The sequence below is a fragment of the Hylobates moloch genome, unplaced genomic scaffold, assembly GCF_009828535.3.
Source record: "Hylobates moloch isolate HMO894 unplaced genomic scaffold, HMol_V3 SCAFFOLD_1, whole genome shotgun sequence".
Taxonomy (NCBI): Eukaryota; Metazoa; Chordata; class Mammalia; order Primates; family Hylobatidae; genus Hylobates; species Hylobates moloch.
Window position 1 is genome coordinate 65,793,710 of NW_026652276.1, and position 25,008 is coordinate 65,818,717.

General features: G+C 40.5%; 1 long non-coding RNA gene across 1 annotated transcript; it reads left to right on the forward strand.

The window, feature by feature from the left end:
- The first annotated feature begins 5,029 nt into the window (after window positions 1–5,029).
- On the forward strand, window positions 5,030–22,099 carry LOC131383043 (uncharacterized). The gene is made up of 3 exons (XR_009212756.1): window positions 5,030–5,110; window positions 15,636–15,755; window positions 22,003–22,099. It is a non-coding gene; the product is annotated as an uncharacterized LOC131383043 (long non-coding RNA).
- The last annotated feature ends 2,909 nt before the right edge of the window (window positions 22,100–25,008 follow it).

Genomic DNA, 25,008 nt, shown 5'->3' on the forward strand with positions numbered 1-25,008 from the left:
CTCCTGCTTCAGCCTCCCAAGTAGTTGGGATTACAGGCATTCACCACCAAGCCCAGCTAATTTTTGTATTTCTTTGTAGAGACAGGGTTTCACCATGTTGGCCAGTCTGGTCTCGAACTCCTGGCCTCAAGTGACCTACCAGCCTCGATCTCCCAGAGTACTGGGATTATAGGCGTGAGCCACCGTGCCTGGCCTGGCCTCACTTCTAACTCTAGCTGCTGCTCTGGCACATATCCTCTAAAACAGGAGTCCCAACACCTGAGCCAGGGACAGGTACTGGTCCATGGCCTGTTAGGACCTGGGCCACACAGCAGGAGGTGAGCCGCAGGTGAGCGAGCATTACCAGCTGAGCTCCACCTCCTGTGAGATCAGTGGCAGCATTCAATTCTCACAGGAGCTCAAACCCTACTGTGAACTGTGCATGCGAGGGATGGAGGTTGCACACTCCTTATGAAAATCTAATGCCTGATGAAATGACCACCACCCTATCTGTGGAAAAACTGTCTTCCACAAAACAGGTTTTAGTGCCAAAAAGGTTGGGGACCGCTGTGCTAGAAGCTCTGCAGACACTTCTGCTAACAGACGCTCATTTAAAGAGCTCACATTTCTGCCCTGAGATTATTATTATTCTCCTCCTCCTTCTTCTCCTTCTCCTCCTTCTCCTTCTGTTTCTCCTTCTCCTTTTCTTTCTCTTCCTCCCATCTCCTCCTCCTTCTTCTCCTCTTCCTTCTCCTTCTTCTAGCTTTATTAAGTGTAATTGATGTGCAAAAATCTGCACCTATTTAATGTCTATAATTTGATGAGTTTGGATATATGTATACACACATGGAACCATTACCATAAGCTAGGTAATAAACATATCCATCATATTTATCCATCATTAACCTCTCTGAAAGTTTCCTTGTGACTCTGTATTTTTTTGTTTGGTTTTTGTTTGTATGTTTATTTGTTTTGGTGGTAAGCACAGTTAATATGAGATCTACTCTCCTAAAATTTTTAAGTGCCCAGTACGGTATTGTTAACTATAGGTACTGTGTTGTATAGCAGTTCTCTAGAACTTATTCATGTTGCATAACTGAAACTTTATATCCATTGAACAACTCTCCATTTCTTTCTCCCCCAGTCCCTGGTGACCACACTTCTACTCTCCACTTTTATGAGCTTGTGTAGTAATAAACATCTATATTAAAAAGGAAGAAAGATCACAAACAACCTAACTTTATACTTAAAGGACCTAGAAAAGGACAAACTAAGCCAAATTAGCAGAAGAAAGGAAATAGTAAATATTAGAGCATAAATAAATGAAATAGAAAATTTTTAAAAATCACAAAACAGTTGTTTTCTTGAAAAGAATCCTATTGTGAACTGTGCATGCAAAAGATCTATGCTGCACACTCCTTAGAAGAACCTAATGCCTGATGAAACCATCCCTCTGACCACCACCCCATCCATGGAAAAATTGTCTTTTTCCCCTGAGAAGGATGGTTAAAATTGACAAAACTTAGCTCAACTAAGAAAATAAGATTCAAATAAATACAATCAGAAATGAAAGAGGAGACATTATAACTGATGCCACAGAACATAAAAGACCATAAGAGGCTACTGTGAACAATTATATGCCAACAAATTGGATAACCTTGAAGGAACGGATAAAGCCCTGGGATTCTTAGGAACCGCACCTAGAGAAGCCTGCTTAGGTCACACGCAACAGTAGCTGGGGCAACTCCTAGACAACAGGCATGAGAGTTGATGGATAAATGTGTTTTGTTTTCAGTGGTTTTCATTATGAGCAATTCTGAGAAGCATTCTATATCCTCAGATGGTCCTAACAAGAGAGTCCAGTTGAGTACAAGAGGAACCAACTCCATAAGACACTGATGGACTTCTCCTCTTTCCCTGGTTGTCGCTCCTGATTCCCAGGATCATCTCCAAAGACACCTGCTGCACACAGGTCCTGGTTATCAGACTCTACTTACTGTACTTTGGTGGGAACCCAGGTGAAGACACTGACCTAGCAGCAAATCATGTAAAAAATAGATCTTAATAGATGACAAGTTCAGCCCAAGACAGGAGTGTGATATGACAGAGAAAGGGGGGAAGGTGGGAGAGACAGAGAGAGATAAAGGAAGAAAGGAATGAGGTAAGGAAGGGAACATAATAATACCTTCATTGCTATCACCTAGAAGTTTGTACATAAATTATGTCACCTGTAATCATAATCTCCAAGAGAATAGAAGGAGACAAAGACAGGGAAATATGTTTTTGCTAGTCGGAGAATTCAAGGTACAAGGTGAGAAAAAAAACTGAAAGGTAGCTTCTAGCAGAGACAGAATCCTTAGCCTGGCTGTAGTGACATAGGTTTCAAGAGAGTTTATAACTCTTAACATTTGGGTGTGAGTGTGAGTGAAATATTCTGAGAAGGGCCCATACCTTTCAACATATTCTCAAAAGGCCCCTCATACAAATAAAACTAAAAGAGAATCAAGTCCCACACTAGGTTGTATAGTGATGTGTACAAAGAACTTTTGAACTTCACAGAAGAAATGCTCCCAAAATTACTGTAATACTTCTCCTCTAACTAGCTATCATTCTCTGCTTATTTATCTGGTATCTACACCCAAGTACAGCCCCTCTGAGATAAGAGATGTAGGCTAGGAGGAAGAAGACCTCTGTCCTGGTCTGCCCTCTGTAACCACGAGACCCTGTCCAACTCATCTAAGCCTTGGTTTTCTCATTGGCAAAATGGGCCAAGGAAGTAGGCTGGGGGAATATAAAGTAAGGATTAGGAAAATCAGATGAGAAGACATATGAAAGTGCTTTGTGAACTCTATGGCCCCTAGCAGATGTAAAAGGTATTGTGTGGTTGAATGGACTCATTTTCCAGGTAGGGAGCTAGGTAGAACTCCCTAGTTGGTCTATGGAGCCATCATCTGGGAGCTACTTAGAAATTCAGAAACTCAGCAACCCACCACCTCACCTTCTGAATCAGAATCTGCTTTTTTTTTTTTTTTTTTTTAAAGACAGAGTCTCGCTCTGTTGCCCAGGCTAGAGTGCAGTGGTCTGATCTCGGCTCACTGTAGCCTCCGCCTCCTGAGTTCAAGCAATTCTCATGCCCCAGCCACCCGAGTAGCTTGGTTTACAAGTGTGCGCCACCATGCACAGCTAATTTTTGTATTTTTAGTGGAGATGGGGTTTTGCCATGTTGCCCAGGCTGGTCTTGAACTCCTGGCCTCAAGTGATCCACCCACCTCGGCCTCCCAAAGTGCTAGGATTACAGGTGTGAGCCACCGCGCCTGGCCCAGAATCTGCATTTTAACAAGACCTCTGGGTGATTCTTGTCCACATTAAAATTTGAGAAACCAGAGTAGAAGACAATTGGGATTCTTTTCAACTTGGAACTTCTGATTTAATGACTACAATTTTTAAATTTATTCTCTCCCATCTCTCCAAGTTGCTATTGTATCCTCCTTTTTTCTAGTCATTATGGCCTAATTCAACATTGTTTCCACACAGTGTTCCACAAACATTGACTTAATACTGCTGAGGATGAGCTGAGTGTAACCTTATATCACCCTTATCATCATTTTTAAAACAACTGACTCTTAAAAATTACAAATGCCCATACTGTCCACATCCTTCTTTCAAAGGAAATCTGCTACTAAAATTAAAAAAGAATATTTAATTTTAATTGGGCTTTTCTAGTTAGTCATTAGGTGCCTGGAAAACAAAGTGTTAAAAAAGAATCCTGGGCAGATGCAGATGTTCAAATAATACTGATAATAAATACACCTCTTAACATTTGCTAACTGCTCTAATCCCTGCTATTTTCACATTGGTGTAAAGGAATTACCACCTGAAGACATGGGGCAGGTCAGTTGGCAACTACAGAGACTCAGTTCTCAAGTTAGAGCCCTTTGCATCACTTATGGCCACCAAGAGGGATTAATCAACACCCGCCCCCACCCTCCCAAATAAAACACACACACAAGCTTGTGAGCCAAGTGATTTGGTCCCATTACAATGTTGCTCTTAAGCTCTGTGCTCAGCCTTCCTGCAGCCTTCAAAAGGGCAGAGTTCCCACACACATGAAAGGATGATTTTCCAGGCATTCCTGGATGGCCTCAAGATATTTGTTGTTTGCATGTTGGTCTTGTTTTTGTTTGTTTTTACTTAGGCTTTTTATAGCTGGGTACTACACTGCAGCATCCTTGAAGAAAAAAGCCTGCTAGAACAGGTAATGATAATAATGCTAATAATACCTTGGGTGTATACAGTACCTTTCTTTCTAAATGCTTGATATGTCTGTACATTGATGATCTCTTTTATCTTCATGACACCCCTTAGAATTGGGCCAAGGCAGATAACACATGGGCTAAGATCTGGCCTCTTGAGCTTCCAGTACAATGTCTAAAGTATAAAGCTTAAGAGACATTGGCTGAGTCATAGCCACTTGCAAAATCTTGCATCTTCCGGACTAAGAGATCATTTGTCTAATTGTTTTCATTGCTTTTGAGCTCTTTCCAAAGTTAATTTCCAACCTTAATTAGTTCTAGTTATGAGATCTCCAAGACTATATTCTTTGTAAACATATGCTACTTTATTAGTTAAGTCTAAATATTTATGAAATCTTTCAGTCTAGTAGTTTGGCTTCTCTGATAATTGTGGTCTTTATCTCTTTATAAAATGAGATACTGAAAGAAACACATTCAGCCTTGGTGCCTAGACCTGGCAGAAAGCAGAAAATGGACTATTTTCCCTTATTTGTCTTCATTTTATTTTTAATCTGAGTCCGTGTTGGCAGAGGAGGTTGGAACAGAATAAAACAGGCAGGTGACTGAGTGAATAGAAAGTAGGCGTATCAAAGATGAAGAAGGGGCCACATTTGTAAGCATAAGTAAGGACCACATAACATTCTTCAACACTGATGGCTTTGTTGTATCCAAAAGTTTTTTTAAATGGTTTTCAAGGTAGCCCCAAATGACCTGTGCCTGCCCATGTATCTCCAGGGTGCTTTGGCTGTGCCTACAGACTACCTCACTCAACCAAGAATCTGAGTGGTTTGTCTGAACCTGAAACTATTGCCTCACAGATGTGTACAGAAGACCCACAGGTATATTCACATCAGTAAAAAAACGGGTCCGTAGCTTAACTGCTGTGCTTCTTAGCTAAGGTTTTTGGATAAACTCCAAAGCAATAAATCATCACATATGCCAGGAGAGAAATTTTTTTGGAGTTGGAGTTATTATATGGCCCTAATATATACTACCACATAAGAATAACAATAATAATAATGGATACCCTACAACTTTTCCACTTACAATACACATGTCAGTAGTGATGTCTTGGAATGACCTATTATGTCATATGGGACAGCAGTGTTCTTTCTCAGAAATGTAAATGGAGATAGATCGAATGAGGGTTAGCAGTGAGAGGACATATAATTGTAGCAGAGCACATTATTAGATGGGTGGACAGCATGTGAAGTCATAGAAAGTTAAGAAGTAGCAAAAACTATGAATAAGAATAAGGAAGTAGAGAAAATATATAAAGTGGTTTTAAACTCGAATACCTTCATCTGAAAAAAGTAAATGTACGAATTTGCAACTATGTGGCAAAAATTAATACATGCCTTGCCAAAAAAAATTCAAATTCAAAATTTGATCTAAATATTAAGCTGGCCAAATAAAGCACAACTTCAGGCTGTATTTGGCTTCTTGGCCACCATTTTCTGAATCCTGGAAGAGATGGAAGGAAGAAGCTGGTCAGTGTGGAGAGAGCAGTGGCCACAGCAAGAGGACAGCGAGGTCACAGAGAACAGACACAATGGGAGCAAGAACATGTCACCTGAAAGGGAGAGAGAGAGGTGGCCAGAGGAGACCTAGAGTGTCCTCTATCCCCTGGGACTTTGCTCTCTTCTTCTAGTTCCAGTCCACATGTGATCTTGCAATAAAGGTGTTTCTTTTAAAGGAGTCTGGATAAGAGTCACTTTTTCAGTCATCACCTACATGCCTTTGCTGATTTTCACAAAAACCCTAGAGTAGAGGGCTGAAAATTGGGGTCCCGGGGTCTTGTCTGGTGCTGCTTTGAACACAACCCATAAGAATTACCTTCAGTGTAGCGTGACTGAGAAGCACACATAAATGTTTCCTCCTAATGCATTACATTTCAAACCTATTTGATTCACAATGGCCATGAGGTCATTTCTTTTAAAATCCTTGGAGAAAAGTTGCTCCACAAAGAGGAATTAATGGTGGTCTTGCCAGTGCTGGGAGAGTTATCTTCTCAAACTCATCCAATTCTGTCTGCAGAAAACCACACAGAGGATCTGAACACCTAAATATGTCATCACGTGAAGAATGTGAAGTAAATATGTAAAATAATACAGCCATACATTAGCCTAAATAGTGCTAATAAATTGTTAGGCTTAGCAGGAAATGGAAAATCACTAATGGAATAATGAAGAGTTTGTTTATTCCTGGAGCAGACGGCCGTCATTCATCATGTTCCCAGTTCCCTTGCTAAGAGCAGTAGCTAACAGGCTTGCTTGAGCTGAGGCAAGCCCAGGAAACCACTGCTTTCTAATTGCTAAAGGAAGTACAATTGTCACTCTAGGACCGAGAGAATTAACAGGGAGAATAATCCACATCAAGGGAATTTTGTAATGTGAACCATCAGTGAAGTAGGACTGGGTAGAGATAAGAGACATTGCATTTGGAAGCAGTCAGATTTGTATCCTTGAATGGATTTTTGGAGCAGGAGTGGACACCTGACCCAAAGGAAATCAATCCATAGGCTAGCAATCAACCTATTTTTTGTTTTTGTAGCATTTGATCGTTATCGAGTTTTGCTAAATCCTACTTCTCTCTTTGTAAAATGGGAAAATAACAATACCTAACTCAAAGGGCTATTGCAAACACTGAATGAGATACAGCAAATGATGTGCCAGGCATGGTACCTATGACATGGGACATAGTAATGGTTAATTATTGCTATTGTTTAGCTAAAGCAGCAGTCAAATAGCCCTGAAACCAAGGTTCTATGTTTTTAAGGCCAAACTAAGAGGGTAAACTTTTGTAAACTTCTATTCACTATCAGAGTCAAAGAGAAGTACAGGTGGGTGGATCATAGTACCAGCTACAATTCACTTATTCATTCATTCGGAAACAAAATTTACTCTTGAATTAAAGTAGAGAAGAAAACTGATTGCTGCCAGAAAAGATCAAAACCTGCTTTGTAGGATATTACTTTACTTTGTAACAAAAATAAGAGACATTAAATAATTTTTCTTTTTTGTTATGAAGAAGAAATATCCAAGTTACATGTTGGTGATATAAGGCAAGGTACATACCACACCCCAGTGATCTTTCGTTGGCATATAAATCAGTACACATAAGTGATGGTAATGCTGTCAGTGTAGCAAAATACGCCGTAGTAGACCCTGTGATGAAGCCCATTGTGAATGACAAACACCTGTTCTCCACTTTCTCATCCTCCCTTGCAGCAGCATGACATTGAGAGGGATTATAGACTGAGAGACTAGGTAGAGGGTGTATTATTCTGTTCTTGCTTTGCTATAAAGAACTGCCTGAGACTGGGTAATTTACAAAGAAAAGAGGTTTAATTGACTCACAGCTCCATAGGCTGTACAGGGAACATGGCTGGGGAGGTCACAGGAAACTTACACTCATGGCGAAAGGCAAAGGGAAAGCATGCCAGAGCAGGAGGGAGAGGGCAAAAAGGGAGCTGTTACACACTTCTAAACAACCAGATCTTGTGAGAACTTACTCATTATCACAAGAACAGCAAGGGGGAAGTCACCTCATGATCTAATCAACTCCCACCAGGCCCCTCCTCCAACACTAGGGATCACAATTCGACATGAGATTTGGGTGGGGACACAAATCCAAACCAGATCAGAGGGCTTTGTTTTTTTTTGTCATGATTTTCAATTTTAAGGTTCTTGAAGGCAGGAATTGTGTCTTGTTCGTGATCTCTTGGGCATATTCAAAGGCCTCAACCACCAAATTAAAGATATCTTAGAAATAAAAAATGGGCAGTTATTAATTGCAACAACATTCATATACAGGAGTCGTTTTCTTTCTTCGAAGTGCTTTATGAACTTGAGCAAAGGCCAATTTGAGGAGTAAGTTTCTTCAGCTTGCTCATGGTAAGTGATCGAAAGTTAGGCAGAGAAAGTGGCCTAGGCACGTGGCATTCCTCCACTTTGGCCAACTTATCTCGCAAAGTCAGACTCATCATGTGCTGCGCAATAACGGAGACAGGTGAATCAGAGAGGCTCTGACTGAGAGCACTGGAGGTGACTTCCTGCCAGCCTATTTGTCTTCAGATTCCTTAGAGCAATTGCTCCAACTCTCATCTTATGAGCGGCTGGTTATCCTCGACACTGGGGGACTAAAGTCATCTTCTCCCTTCTCACGGACACAAACAAAAATGACACTACCTTGACATAATACCTAACACGGATTATTCCACCACATCATATCTTGGGACTCAGATACTGTATTCTTTCCTAGCCTAACACATGCAGCAAGAACACATGGCAACTATAAGAAATGCTTCTAATTAACAAATAAAAATATATCTGCACCAAGTGAGAGATATAGCTGCTTAAGAATCCTCCTTGGCTGCTCGGCTTGCCTATGATGGATCAAAGCTTTTAAACACATTATAATGACAAAAGGGATGGGATTTTCAGACCCTTTCATCCACAGAATGGCTTTTGGGCTTACTCTGCAGAAAGATTTTTTTCCCTACTTGTAAGAAATGAGTTTAAGCCAGAATCAAATTTTGATACTTAAAAAAAAAAAAAAATTCAGTCAGTACAATTGATAGCACCAGTTAAAGGAATGAAACACTTTTGCATGGAAACAATGATTCATGAACTGCTCTTCCCTACAGGAGATGAAACCATTTGGGCTTTCCTCAGCGATGCTTATATTACTGGCAACGTTTAAAAAAACTTCATTATATAGAGGAAATTCCAGCCTTCAATTTTTCTTCTTGAGAGGGTTCAGTGGTTGCTTTGGTATATGTGTGTCTCTTGGTGAGTGTGTATGTGCGTGCGGGCACACACACGAGTGTGTTTCATAAAATTAGATTCTAGCAAAGGGAAAGTGCATTTATGCACAAGCAATTCATCAACCACTTCTGTGGTCAGAATTCACCGAGGTAATTTAGATACTTTAATGGCAAGGTAGTTTAGGTAGGTAGGAGGCAATGTCCCCTCCCCTATCTAACAGCTATGGTAATAGAAAATGTGTGCTCTAAATGAATCTTTTCAGGAAAGTAATTCTCATTTTAATTATTTATCCACTACCAAATATAAAATATAATTACATAGCCAATGTCCATGGGAACAAAATCCACAGTGCAGTATAGAGTATGAGAGCTTTCTGCTTTTAGAAATTTTCCATTAAAAAAATAAGATTAGCCAAATGCAGCTTTTATAATCTGATTTTCGTAATATTAGTGTTTAGCAAAAGCCCACCACTTGCTCAAACAATGGCTTCAGAATTTGCAGTGTTTCCACCATAGCCTTGACCTTTATGATGTCAGACATATATTACCTCTCTGCTATAATTTACTATTGACATCATGGATTAAATTTGTTGTTTCAGCTAATGTAACTGAGCAAGCAAGCTAGATTGTGAAACCAAAGCCAGCTACTGAAATACGAGGGTTGTCAAGTATAAATTTACAAAAGATATTCAGACTGGGTGTGGAAGACAAAAATAAATGGACAAAGAAGCTGTTTTTGACAGACTGCAAGGGGCTAGAGACTTCAACTTGAAGACTGTAAATCCAAATGTCATGAAACACTACTGCAGAGGGAGAGACACGTCTATTCCTCAGCAATACAAATGGTGATGGGAAAGCAAACTTCCAAGATGCTGTGCATTTTTGAAAAGTATATCCCTGATGCCCAGTAACAAACTCACTCCTCTCTTCTTCCTCTCCCGCAACCCAAGCTTGAAAAATCACTGCAAGTCACTAGCTCAAAACCAGTTATGACCACAAAGCCAGTGTTTCCTAGGGCATCATTTGGAGAGGAGACCAAGGAATGTCAAAAAATACGTTAAGATGTATTTTTAAAAGAAAAATAAATTAGCGTGGCAACAGTATTCCCCAAATGTGAGCCATGACCAGTTTTTACTTCTGATACAAATTCTGTTTTTAATACCAAAGTATAAGCCACTAAGAGGGGATATTGTAAATACTGAAGCCTGTAAAGGTGCTCCCATCACTCAGCAGGGAACCCCTTCGTGGTAATTGAGCCACCTCCACGACGGGTCTCTTAGAGTAACAGCCTGGCCTGCAGGGTTGTAGCTACATGAGACTGCTGGTTCATGGTCAGGCTTTCTTTGCTTTCAAATGCTTTATTTTCCCAGATACCCCACAAGCTAAAAGAATTTGAGAATAACTGAAACTAGAAAACAATAAATGTGTGTTACATGGATAGAGTGGTGGGCGGTAATGCAAGAAGAACCAGAAGCCTCAGAAGTGAAAATACTTTTTCAATGTCACAGCTTGTTGTTATGGATACGGCCCAGGTGGATTTCTTAGTTTAGTCTGGTGGGTATTCATTGGTCATGCTTTTGGGAAACTTTTAGAGGGATGGAGAGCCTGATATTCCTCTTGCCCCTATGTACCTGCTTAGTGACCTATTAAGCCTTTTCTATGGAAGCTGTAAGTGACCTATTAGAGCCTTTTCTATGGAAGCTGTAAGAACTTCTGTGTCCATGAGTCAGATACACAATGAATATTTATGGAACAACACATAGTACTTTATGCTGTACTGGGGCTTGGAATTATATAGTAACCATTACAAATAGACTTTGCCTTCAAATTTATAGTCTAATGTCTATGTGTGTCTATGTATAAGAGAGAAAATGCAAATTCTAAGAGCAGCTCTAATGTGAGAAAATGAGGGCATGAATATGTCCTTTTCTCCTTGACCCAAATAGTGTCTTTGAATAACTGTCAAAGGACTTGAGTAGGGCCAGACAATGTTTTCAGGTAGTCATGAAAAGAAACGACACAGAAAGCTCTTATTTACATCTCGTTTGGCTAGCTATGGAGATCCCTAGATTGAAAATAGGGTGACCTTTAGAGGCTCATCACCCTCTTGGGTGTGAGTAGCCTGGAAGGAAGATGTGCTGTGAGCTTGATCTATAAAAGCGACCAAGAATCCCTCGAGCTGACTCTGGATGCAACCTCAGATGGACTCATAACCTGCAAAGGAGGCTTAAACTTGCCTAGACCTCTTGACAATTGCTTTAAGTGAATTTGCAAGTGATTGACAGCAGCTTGATTGAACACCCTCTCAGGGTTCCTTCTCCTGGTATAATTCAAATGTCCCTGGTTCTAGGTCTCCTTGATTCTTGGGCGCACATGGATAGGAAATTTTATTGTAAAAGCTTATGGCTTAATTCCTCCTAAAGAAAGTGCTACCGTAGCTTTGCTTAGAAAAATACCACTTTTGTTTAGGAAAATCCACAACTCTTACTTTTCCTGGCTCTAGCACATAGTTGATCCCATCTCATATTTTCATAAGCTGTTTATATTGGATTGCAGCCACTGTGTATTAACTTATCACTCTGTCTCTCTCCAGGCCAGTGAATTAGCTCATGTGTTCAGCTGCATTTAACAAAAATCCAAACACAGTGGTTTAACTAACATTTTCTTATCTGCCATGAAGTTCAGAAGTAATATAATATGCACAGAGTTGGTGCCATGGCTTTTAAACCACCAAGGACCAGGCTCCTTCCAGCTTCTTACTCTGCCATCTTAATATGTGGCTTTCATTTCCATGGTTTCACAAAGGAAAGAGAAAATGAGAAGAATGTAGAAAAAGTGGGGCTTTTATGAGAAAAGTAAAAATTTTCCAGAAAACCTCAGCAAAATTCTAATTGGTCAAAACTAGGTTACTCTTAACTGCAATGGAGACTGGAAAATACAATGTTATCTGGAACAAAATGAGGAGTCTGTGGGCAGGAGAAAGGAAAAGGATGGAGACTATAATATAGACAATAAGATGTGTCTGCCACACCCACATACCCAGTGTCTACAAAGTATAGACTGATCTCAGTGTTTCTAACATACACACACACGTGTTCGCACACACGCACAGTAAAAATATACTTTGCAATATTTTTTTCTGAAGACTGAGATGATTATAAACTTTCTAGATGCTCCTGTACAAACAGTAATTAAAATTCCTTAGACACTTCCTTATTCGCAAAATGACAAGAACACTTGAAACTTGAGGGTGAAAACCTGGTTCTAGAACCAGTTCTGCCACCAACCATCCAAATGATCTTGAACAAGTTACTTTCTCTCTCTGGGCTTCAGCTTCCTGAGTGGTCCCACTGCTGACACTCTTAGTACCTCGACACATCCCTTCGCCTCCCAGCAGATACATATCTCTCCTCTGCTCAGAACACTTCCATGGCTTGGGTTGAAATTCAGTCCTCAGAATCTGGGTTGTGTCTAAGTTTCCTATGTCATCTTGTACCACTGTCCCCTTTGCTTATTTTGCTTTGCCACACTGGTCCCCACCTTCCTTAGCCATGCCAGACTCACTGTTGGCCTGAGTTCTTGCTGTTCTCTCTGCCTTAAATGCTCTGCCCTGAGGTCTTCAATGACTAGCTCCTTCTTACTGTTCAAGTCTCAGTTCAAATGCCACCTCCTGACAGTGATATCTAAAGTACAATTTCAACTCAAATCCTATCATAGAACCTGTATATTCTGTTCAGAGAATATATCACAATTTAATTATCTTGATAATACATTTGTGTATTTGTTTGCAGTTGGCCTCCCACTAAGAATGTCAGTTCCTTGAGAACAAGAACCTTCTCTCTTATTCAGCGTGGGTAATCCTGGCACAGTTTCTGTCAAGTGTGTATATAACAAATGTTTGTTGAATGAATTAATGAGGAAAGAGGGCCTTCAGTGTCATCTCACAGGTCCCTTCCAACTCTCAAGTCCGGTAGTTCCCTCTCACAGGGCTACTATGAGGATGAGAGGAAACAACACATGCCACTGTACCTTCTAAACTGGTAAGCAGCACACGAAATGTGAAGACTGTTACAAACAATAGTGTGATTTGGGGTAATTTGTAAGCTGTTAAAAAGGAACTTGGCTCTTGGAACATTGTTTACAAAACAAAGCCTGAATTGATAGAAATTAGATGCAAAGTAAATGAGCCATTTTGAAAGAGTGTCTTCTGAAGGGGTGACATTCTGGGAAACAATATCAACTGAGCAATTTTTCCTTCAATCAGCTCTGCAGAAAGTGATACTCTTCTCCTATCCTATAATATTTGCAGAAGTTCTATTTGCAAGTCATTTCTAAAGGGCAGCAATTTGTTTTGTATTAGAGTTTCTGTGAACTGATGATTCCGGTCAGTGAGATCATATATCTATGGAGCATCTACTTGATAGGAAATTTCATTAATGTGAGTTAATGATTATGGAAGATATACCTGTTTGACAACTTTCATTGGCCCATTTGGCGTCCTGAACATTGTATTGAACCCCAGAGTTTGCCTTGATGTCCTTTAGTTGCATGCCAGACTTGGCTGTAGCCAGTCAATACTGGTTCGAAATCATAGATTAAGTCTGCATTCCCAAGGGATAATTTGAAGCAGTCACCTCACATCACTTAGACATTCGTGTCACCCTCAGCTTAAAGAAGTTTTGTTGAGAATACCAGGCCTCATGTCACTCTGCTGTCCCTAAATAGTCAGTGGCTCCTCACTGTCCCCTATAGTAAGTCTGATCTTCCTGCATTCAAGACCCCTGCAACATGGCCCACCCTAATTCCTAAGCACATAATCTCCCTAAAAAGGCAAACCTGTATCCAGGCCAAACTGAGCTACAAGGAATTTTCCAAACATTATTGGTACTTTCTTACCTGCTTGGCTTTGCCATGCTGTCCCCCAACCCTTGAGGTGGGACACAATCCCCACCATCCCCACCTGTAGAAAAATTTACCCCTTCTTAAGTCCTGGAATCCCCCACCTGGTAGCCATCTCTCCATCCTCTTTGTATTTAATCATAATAACTACATTCATGCTTACTGAGACCATGCACCAGACACTGTTCTTTTTTTTTTTTTTTTTTTGAGACGGAGTCTCGCTCTGTTGCCCAGGCTGGAGTGCAGTGGTGCGATCTCGGCTCACTGCAAGCTCCGCCTCCCAGGTTCACACCATTCTCCTGCCTCAGCCTCCCAAGTAGCTGGGACTACAGGCGCCCGCCATCACGCCCGGCTAATTTTTTTTTGTATTTTTAGTAGAGACGGGGTTTCACCGTGTTAGCCAGGATGGTCTCGATGTCCTGACCTCGTGATCCGCCCACCTCGGCCTCCCAAAGTGCTGGGATTACAGGCGTGAGCCACTGCGCCCGGCCGTACCAGACACTGTTCTAAGTACTTTACATGGAACTCTCAAATGAACTTATGAAAAAGCAGCACTAACATCCCACTTTCCAGATGGTGCTAAAGGATAAAGGAGTTACAAAGCTGGGACTACAGTAGTACATGCCAGAGTTGAGACTCAAGACCAGATAGGTTATCACCAGAGCCAGTTCATACCAGCATTACAGAGTCTATTATTAGGATCTCTTTCTAACTCTCCATTCAGTGATGTCAAGTTGGTAGCTTGAAATAAGCTATAGTGAGAGTATTTACACCATGGAAATAGGCGTGAACTACACACCAGCATATCCTCCTCCCACCATTCTCTTTCAGATCAACAGTTGTTATTGTTAAATATTTAGGAACGTAACACTGTCTGGGGCCCACCTTCTCAACCACTGTGTTACGTTGCCACATCTATTTGTGTGTTTAAATATTAGTCTCGCCACATTGCGAGTCCCTCAAGGTAAGGGGCCATGTCATACCCATTTACATCTCTTGCTCTCTTGGCATACAGCCTTCCATGTACACAATAAATATATAATTCATAGTTATTGGAATGATTTATAATTCATTCTCAAGGTGGCTAATATCAATATTCTATTTTGAGATGGAAAAAGTGGCAGCTACTCTTCTAGTTGAATCAAAACATTTCTAGCTCCCTTAAATATTATCTACTTGGAGATGACCTTGTCAGTATGAACAAGCCTTGACAGTTCTGGAATCGGAGCCCAGGAGGAATCTTAAATACTATCCAGCGCAACCCTATATTTGACCAAAACTAAGTTCCAGCATCCAGTGGTTGTTCCTCTTGACAACAGGAATTGACTGATTGCCATTTACGGTTGCAGTGGAGTAAAATCTTTTCAAAGTAGAATCTCCATTCATCAGTGCTGATGTCTGCCCCACCACCACTACTGCATCTCCTCCCTTATTGAGGACCACGGACACACTGAATCTCAGTCACTGACAGGGGGTTGGTGTCAAGAAGGGATACATAAGCAGGGAATGCCTCTGGAGATTAAGAACAGGTCAAGATAATCTCCAGAACGAGAAAATTATGCGATTATTCTAAAAAACAATGCCAATTTTACGGCCCAATGTCCCCAGCTTCTAGGCCTGAATTCTTCTAAGTAAATCTCCCCCTCACCGTGTGTTTTCCCACCCCCATATCTTTGCTGTCTCCTTTCTGTCCACAGGGATTGTGTTCCTGTCCAGCTCCATCTGCTGAAGTCATACAAGTACTAACATCTTACCAGGCCTAGCTTATTGCCACTCTCTCTGTGATCACCACCAAGAAGAAATCTCTGCTCTAAAACGTAAGCCCCTGGCTTTGGGAAGCTTATCCTGTTCTTATCTGGAAATCTATCATGAATCCTATTGGGGAACACATTGCTTCTCCTTGATGGGATCTCAAAGGTCATTAACTGTGCTGTGCCTTCTTTAGGCCCAGCCCCACCATGGTGGGGGCCAATAAGAACCAGGTCTCCTTCACATCTGGGGAGCTTCTCTAGCTGGCACAGGACCTGGAACTGGCTGGCGGGTCCAGCCTCACTAGGACTCAGAGTGAATGGAGACTCAGTTACCTCCTGATGCCTAAGGTGCAGCCTCTTCACTCAATTCCCATCTTGTGTGTTTGGTTCTCTGATGGGTCTTCTGCCTTAACTTTTGGTTTCTCCTCAAGGTTTTTGCAAATATTATAGCCCAGGGTTGATTACGGATTAGACAGGATCCTCAAACCTTCCTGCTTCCTCCCACAGTCTTCCCCAGGGCTGGTTTAAACAGTCAGTCACAGCATAGGCACCAAGCAGGCTGAAGCAGGAGGGATGCTGGAGAGAAATCAGCCTTTGCTGACCTCAGCAGACCTCTGTGATTTCCACTGAAGCATCTTACCTGCCTCCTGGACTGCTCCATTCCCACCTGAGGTCCCCACCGCTTTTAGCCCAGAACCCTTGGATAGTGACCCTGCCCTGGTCATATCTGAGTTTGCCGAGCCTCTGGCACTGGGCAGATTAAACTGCTGGCTTTTCCCAGGAAAGGGCCAGCCTTGAGGCCTCCGTGGTACCCTCAAGTCCCTACTCCCCCTACCCTACATGCTCATACTGTTCTCCCTTCCCTGTTGGAAACTCCCAGCATGCCACAGGACAGAGACAGTGTTTTCTATTTTGTTTTGCTTGTTGACCAATCTTAAGCCCCCTGAGGACAAAGACTGTGCTATTCATATGTTTTTGTCCTGTAGCACTTAGCACAGTACTGGCCCCAAAGCGAGCATTGTTTAAAAATGAAAGAAATTATAAGATATTAGAAGGTAGACAGTGTCATGACAAAGACATTCAAGTTGGTGACAGCCTCTGTGGGGCATCTAAAAGAAGCGAGGGATGGATGAGACTCCACTGGATGAAATATTTACCTGGAACAGTAGAAAACGACATGATCCAGAGGCTTTGCACTTTATATAACAAATATTCGTAATACTTACCATGTGCCAGGCATGGTTCTAAGCACCTTTGAAGTACTAACTCATTTAATGTTGAGACACAGAGACATTAAGTAACTTGTCCGGCAGCTATGTTGCACAGCCAAGCAGTCTGGTAGCAGAGCTTTGTATTAACCAAGACATGATGCTGCTTTTGTGAACTAGGCAGTTATGGGGGAAGCCTGTGGCTAAACCAGTGTGGCAGAATAAAGTCTGAGGGTTTACTGTAAGGGCTAGGGCCAGGGCAGCAGAGTGTTAGGGAAACTTGTGAGACAGCTGTGAGTGGGACAAAAATGCTAGAGCTGTTCTCAACAGGCATGGACCTGGCTGGGACCAACAGTGGGAAGAGCTCAGGGAAACAGCTTCTCAATGCTCATTCCATTCTTTCTAGACAGTAGAAAGGCAGTCCACAAACAGCATGGTGGCTGGAGCGGGGTGCTGGAGGAGGGGCTTTGGGGGCAGACAGCCCTGGCTCTGCATCCCAATTCCACCCATGAAGAGCTGTTCACTGTGGATGAGCTCCCCAGCCCGCGAGACTCGGTTACCACGTGGAGGAAATAATAGTTCCTCCCTCATGGAGTTGTTATAGGACTAAATGAGTTCATGCATGTAGAAGGCCATGAGCATGGTAAATACTTACTAAATATTGGTGAATATTACTATTAATATTGTTATTAATTTCAAATCCCCCTTGGCCTTCTCTGTGCTGATGAAGTAAATTTAGGATTTGTAACTTGCTCCTAAACTATATCTGGTCCTGGTCTCAAACCAAGTATTATCTTCCATTATGAGGAATTCATTCATCCTTAAATGTTTTTGCATGCCCACCATGTGTATGCACCAAGGGCTACCTTGGTGCTGAAGAGACAAAGATGAATAAAGTACTTTGGGCTTTAGGGTAAATAAAAATATAAAAACAAGCAAACAAAAACCCCTTAGAGGTCATCGTAATAAATGATATCCTCGTGGTATAAATAAGGTCCTATGGGAGAATGAAGTAAAGAGTGCCTGAATGGTTGGGTTGAGGGCTGGAGTCGTCACATTTGAGTCGAGTCTTGAGGGGTAAGGGGTAAGGGGGAACCCTCAGGGAGGGAGTGGCATTCTCACAGAAGGGGCAGAATTTGGTTGTGAGTAGGGTTGAGGACAGAGATGGGTTTGGAAGAGGAGGCAGACGTCAGATCCTGTAGACACTGGAACACTGCTGAGCAATTTTATGTAGAGGCAATGATGGGATTTAATTCATATTTTAGAATGGTTATCCTGGCAGTTTTTAAAGTTGATTAATAGTGTTGTCCAAACTTTAGTAAATACTTTGGTAATTTGCATATGCCAATCGTGATGTTTTGTCCTAACCATGTACCTATTCTGTACTTCGAATTCCTTAATAATGTTCCCTAAATAGACTGCCTCTTTCCTTAACATTATTTTAAAATAAACTTTATATAATGAACATCATAGGGAATTCAGTGTCATTTGCCTTAAAAATGAACACTATGGTGTGCACCTGTACTCCCAGCTACTCGGGAGGCTGAGGTGGGAGTATCTCTTGAGACCAGGAGGTTTGTGGCTGCAGTGAGCTGTGATTGCACCACTGCACTCCAGACTGGGTGACACAGTGAGAGAGCCTATCTCAAAAATAAATAAATAAATAAAAAAAGTACAACATTTGACATAGGGAGGTGACATTTATAAACCATTTCTTCTGAGTTACTTTACTGTGGATCAGGCTTCTCAGAAATTGGTCAGCTTCGGGATTACTTTTGATAGGAAAGCACTACTGCCTAGAAAACAGGCCTCTGGCATCAGCGTTTCAAAGCCACACATTCAGTAAGCATCAAGTTTGACTATGTTGTTTTTTCTACATTTGGAAAACATTCTATGCAGGTTTCATTCACATTATGCTCTTCAAGAATCTTCAACCAGGAACATATTTGGGTTTTTATACAGTAATTGTTGTCTTGGATGATAGCTTGTTTTGTAACCCTCTGGTAGCCAAATGAGTGTGACAGTGATGGAATTAAAATCAACTACATTGTCCTCAAATTGTTTATTTGAGTGAGGCTTAATGACAGGATTCCCTTCAGCAAATGCAAAATATGAAAACGTTTCAATTTTATAAGGCAAGGGAAAAATACATTTTCCTGAATGGTTCTGGAAAGGCCACCTCTATTTTCACAAGTGTGGCTGTAAAATAAACAAGCTTCATCTTTAATTTACCTTTGCTACTGCACCAAGATGCCTAGGTGTTAAGACTGTACAGCGATGCATTTGCCAGACAAAAAGCTTTCCCTGTTATTAATGACTGGTGGCGCCCCAGTGTAATCAAAGGGCACAGCTGCAGTGATATACGGCAGTGACAAGCCTTGGGATCTTTCCTCCTCAATGCTACGAGCCTAACAGCTAGCAGCAGAGAACTTCCAGTGCTGTATATCTACAAGATAAATAGCACAAGATATGAATATATGTATGGCTTACAGTCCTGAAAAGTATTGTTATATCCTCCCACACACAATCATTCTAAATATGACGCAAGTGCATTCTTCACCGTTTCAGTACAATCCTTGTTGTTTGTAAATGGCAATAGTTTTCTCATAGAGATTTAAAACCCTCCAACTGTTCCAGTTACTGAAGTCTGATTTGAAAACTGGTGCCTATGCTGCCGACAGTACAGCAGGTTTCCAGAGATTCATAACCCTTTTTACTGTGACAGGCAGCATCAAAAGAAGGAATCACCACAAGAATATACTAGAAATCATTTTTATTTTTGCTCCTCGATGATGCCAAGATGATCTAAAGGGAAAACTGCGAGTCACTCATGATATGAATTTGACATGAAGGAATCCATAAGAAAAATTCACTGATGTTTTTATTTCCAGCTATTAAGCCATTTTTTCTCTCTCCTGCTTTGAACTTATGACCAGTAAGTGCCATATTTTGCTTTGTTAAGGGTTCAAGAAATGCATTTAATTGGGAGTTATGACCAAGGTTAAATAATCAGCATGAAATGAGGTTAGCTTTCTTCACTTACTCAGGCGTGAATTCCACTAGAAACATTTTGTAATTACTGATTAGGTTTCCATTAAAAATAAAATGAGCAAAACCACAGAATGGTCTTTTCCCGGATCAATAGCAAAGACACGTCCATGCACACAGAGAGGAAGTCAGCGCAGCTCCATGACCTTTTCATGAACTTTCTGGGAGACGGAAAGATCATTCAAAGGGCAGAGGTCAGCATTCATGCTGGTCACAAACAAAAATCAGATTTTGCGTTGCAATGAAGGCTCTTACCTATGAGTGCAAATTCAATACTATTATTGCACATTTTCCTCCATTATCAATGACAGAATAAACTGCTTTTGTATTTGCAGCACGTGTTAACATTTACTAACTCATACTATTTTGCTATCTTTATGAAGCTTCACAAAATGAAAGATGAGATTTAAAAACTGGAAAACTTCAGTTAAGATGGGAATCTTCAGCTCATCCAAAGGACTTTGCCATGCTAAAGATGCCCCTCTCTGGGTCATTGCTCCCCTCACCGACCCCAACATGCATAGCACAGAGGGAAGGAGGATGCCAGAAAGACAAGATAACAGTGAATTAAGGATGGAGCTTTGCTAGATATAAATTACACAGGTCATGTGTGGGGAACGTGGGTGCTGCTCCTCTGTAGACACAGGTTCACCTCACACAGAAACAGTGCAGCTCTCTAGTTTTGCCCCAGAGGATGTTGAGGACTGAAGAGACAAAGGTAGGAATAACTGGGAATCTGAAGCATTTTTAAGAAGACCCTCATTTCCAACAGTGCTGACTCAAATCAACATCATTGTGAAACCTAAAAACTCAACATGGTTTCTGGGTGGAAGGTGTCCACATAGAGGTGCCAGTTGGCAACTCCTAATGTCAGTGTTCTTAGACAAAGGGGAAGCCAGATAGACTGAAGCCATGTGTTTGTTAGAATCAGTTAGGAAGTCAAAAGTCACCTTTAGGAGCTTTAAGAAATCAGACAAGTATCAAAATATAGAGATCCTACTCTTCTGGAAATCCAATATCCTAACTTGATTAAGAAGAAAAAGAATTTTCAAAGATCTGGATGCAACCACTACAAGTCACAGATGGCTTTGTAGCACTCTTCAGACAATGCAAAGCTTAGAGAGTTCTGAAGCCGTTTATAGAAATAAATTCACATTTGACATATAGTGAAATCTGGGCCCTAATTCTTTTGTGTTCAAATGTGTGTCCTAAAGACACACATTATTCCTGCCTTTTCGTGTTCTATTTTCCTGGATACAGCATTTGATTTTCTTAATCGCTTGATGTATGACATAGGTAAATTGAAAAATAGCCCAAGGCTATTCCTAACAGTAATAATCCAACTTTAATTCTTAATACTGTGTGCTAAATCGGAAGTTAGCTTTTATTAAAACAAGTTTATCTACGTGGGCATATAGGATGTAGGGTAGTGCTGGGAGGCTGGATGCCTGCTAAGCCTGTAGAACTTGAAAATTTTAGAAAGAGACTTGGGAGGGCATTCCTTTACCCTCTTTTGTTTTTTAGAAAAGGAAACCAAGGCTTGGTGAGTGAGTGAGTGTGTGTGTGTGTGTGTGTGTGTGTGTGTGTGTGTGTGTAATACTGATCAATTAGAGGGTAGGCCTTATCCAATCATAGTGGATTGTGGGTCTTGGAGAGGGAATCCAGGAAGTCTTCTGCAGGTATCAGTTCAATCCTTTGGCTACTGAATTGTGGGAAGTGGAGGATATCCTGGGAAACAAACAGTTAGTAAACAGGTAATAGATAACATAAAGTTTCCTCCTAGTTCTGGGAGAAAGATAGTGTGTTCATTGAAAGCTCATCTGCCTGAGTTAGGATGCTGACTCCACCACTTACAAGACGAATGACTTTGGACAAGTTATTTAACTTCTCTGGGCCTTGCCTCAGTTTATTCATTCGTATAATGGAGCTGGTAATAGTAACCTCACAGGATCACACAGCAAAGCATATGGATGCTGTGCTAAGTGTTTTAAGGTCACTCTTCAACTATCCTCAATAACTCTCTCAGGTGAACGTTTTTTATTATCTGAATTTTATAGATGAGGAAACAGAAGCTCTGGCAGTGTGATTAACCCGGCTATCTCACATCTGGTAAGAGGCAGAGAAAGGACTCAACCCAGAAGTCCCGCATCAACCACAGCCTTGTGTCAACCACAATGTCTCACCCTAGAATCTGCATTCAATATTGATCCTAAAGGCCCTGCTTAGATGGCCTCCCACTGACAGCATTATTTATTGAAAATAAATAAGATGCTTATAAAAGGACTTAATGTAATGAATTCTGCCTACCCTTTTTTTCCAGAGGTGTTGATTTGTCCAAGTTTACACAACCAATTCATGAAAAAAAAATCAGGTTAAAGGCCCATCTTCTGGTCTTTGGTCCAGTGTCCTATCCACCCTACACACTGCCTTGAATAGAGCTTTCAAAACAAATTGTAAGATGACTCTGAGAAACATGGCAAAGTGGATAAAAATGTGAACGATCCAACCAGACAACCTGAGTTCGAATCCTGCCTTTACTGACTTGTCCTGTGATCTTACAAAAGTCTCATGATTTCTCTGTGCCTTAGCTTTATCATCTGGAAAATGGGGATGAGAATAAGAATATGACCTAACTCCTCCAGATTATTGTGATGATTACATGAAAAATGCACATAAAGCACTTAGAATAATTCCTGGGACAGTCGTGTAACTCAAGCAATGTTAGTTATTATAATACTATTTTTTTCACTCAGGCATATAGCCTCTGTGTAATACAATTAATAACTAAATTTCAGAAGTGATGCCTTGTACTTTTCAGAAATATGATGGGTCAGAAGGACTGGTGTGGATATATGGTGGAATAAAGTACTAAATTAGAAGGATATAAGAGTTATTTTAAGTTTCCTGAAAAGGACATGGTTAAGTCTTAGTTCTGTAATCAGATAATACTTCAAAGGATTTTAGTAACATTAGAGAGAAGGAGGTCTGAGAAAATATTCTAGCTGAAAAAGGAAAGATTTGGAGGGGAATTCATGAAAGCATACCGCATCCCGATAACATTAAATTTTGCTAAGGGAAAGTTTGGGCTTGCAAGAATCATAATATTATTCGAATCAGAAAGGGAGATCAAACTCAGCTAAATGTAATTTGCATTAAACATTTAAAATGTCTATTTTTAAAGAAAATACAGGATTTAATGTGTATTGGAATGGAGAATTAGAATTAGCCAAAAATACACATTAAATCCAATTTTTTGGAGGAGAGAGCATAAAGATTTTTTAAAATCGATTTCTCCTTCCTTCGACCCCCATCAAAATTTGATTTAATTCTTCACAGAGCACAGCGAGTAGATTTCTCCTTCTTTGCCCTTTTAATGCGTTCAACTTGGTTTTAAGCACGCATCAGAAAGCAGCTCATGATGAAAGCCTTTTGTTGTCTGCAGACAGAAATGTCAGAAACTTAGCCCTGGTCAGTGCAAGGTATAAAAGAATTCCCCCTAATGCCATCTGTCCTTCAAGATCAAGTTCTGCACAGCTGCATACCCGGGATGGCCTGGGATCACCTGGGTAACCTCTGGGTGATGTTCATATTTGAGATGTGACCTAAGATGGGGAAGAAAGGGGAGAAATAGCAACATGATACTTAACAGATTCTGGCCCAAGCGATCACACATTTGGCTTCCTGCAACTCATAAATCCATTATCTTCAAACTGGGCTGCTCACATTGCAGGCATTCTTCTTTAACAGCTGCAAATGATACGCTTTACTCTATATAGCTTTCTTTAAAGTACTTTAGAGATATGATTAACCAAATATATATGTGTATATATATATGTGTGTATATATATATATATACATACACATATATATTTGGTTAATCATATCTCTAAAGTACTTTAAAGAATACATACATATATATACATACATATATATTTTATGATAGTCCCTATTTTTCCTGTTTGTCTATAAAAGATCTAGAGATATCAGTGGCCCATCATTTTTTATTGACCCTATGAATGGGTCCTTCAAATCTTCCTCATTCTACAGAGACTCTGATTTCAGTAATGAGACCATATCTTAAAAAATAAACTTTTTAAAATTATAGAGCTGGATCACCCACTACAATTTACCATTCTACTATTACTCAACCTGAAAAAAAGAAGGAAATCCTGCCATTTGCAACAACATGGATGAACTCTGAGGACATTATGCTAAGTGAAATAAACCAGGCACAGAAAGACAAATACCAGATGATTTCACTTATATGTGGAATCTAAAAAAAAAAAAAAAAAAGTCAAACTTCTAGTAACAGAAGGTAGAATGTTCACTACCAGGGGCTGAGGGGTGGAGGGACTGGGAAGATATTGGTCAAAGGGTACAAACCTTCAGCTGTAAGGTGAGTTAAGTATTGGAAACCTAATGTATAGCTTGTTGACTATAGTTAATAATAATATATTATATATTTGAAATTTGCTGAGAGTAGATTTCCAGTTTTCTCATCACACACACACACACACACACAGACACACACACAAAAGGTAATGATGGGAGATTATGTATGTGTTAATTAGCTTGATTGTGGTAATTATTTCACAATGTATACATATATCAAAACATCACATTACATCCTCAAAATGCATACAATTTTTATTTATCAATCATACCTCAGTAAAGCTGGGAAAAAATAATAATTTACTCTTCTATTTTTCCCCATGGAGAGAAATTTTTTACCTAGAACATTCTGTTACAACCAAGAATTTTTAGAAAAAGAAATGTGCGAAAACTAGTTTCTCGCAGTGCTTGGGTAAGGTCAGCACATGCTGATATCCAAGGACAATATTTAGACACAATTGTTTTTATAACTTTTAGGTAAAAAAAAAAATAATAAAACCAACAGAGCTCTCCTTTTCCAATCTGTTAAATAATCATAGAATCATAATCACTTAACTTGGTGGAGAGTCTACAGTAACATACTCAAGCCAACTCACAACTGGCTGGCAAGAGCCAATGTGTACCTGTCTTCCCAATGCCTTACTCAGCAATAGAAGGTTGGTAGTTTCAAA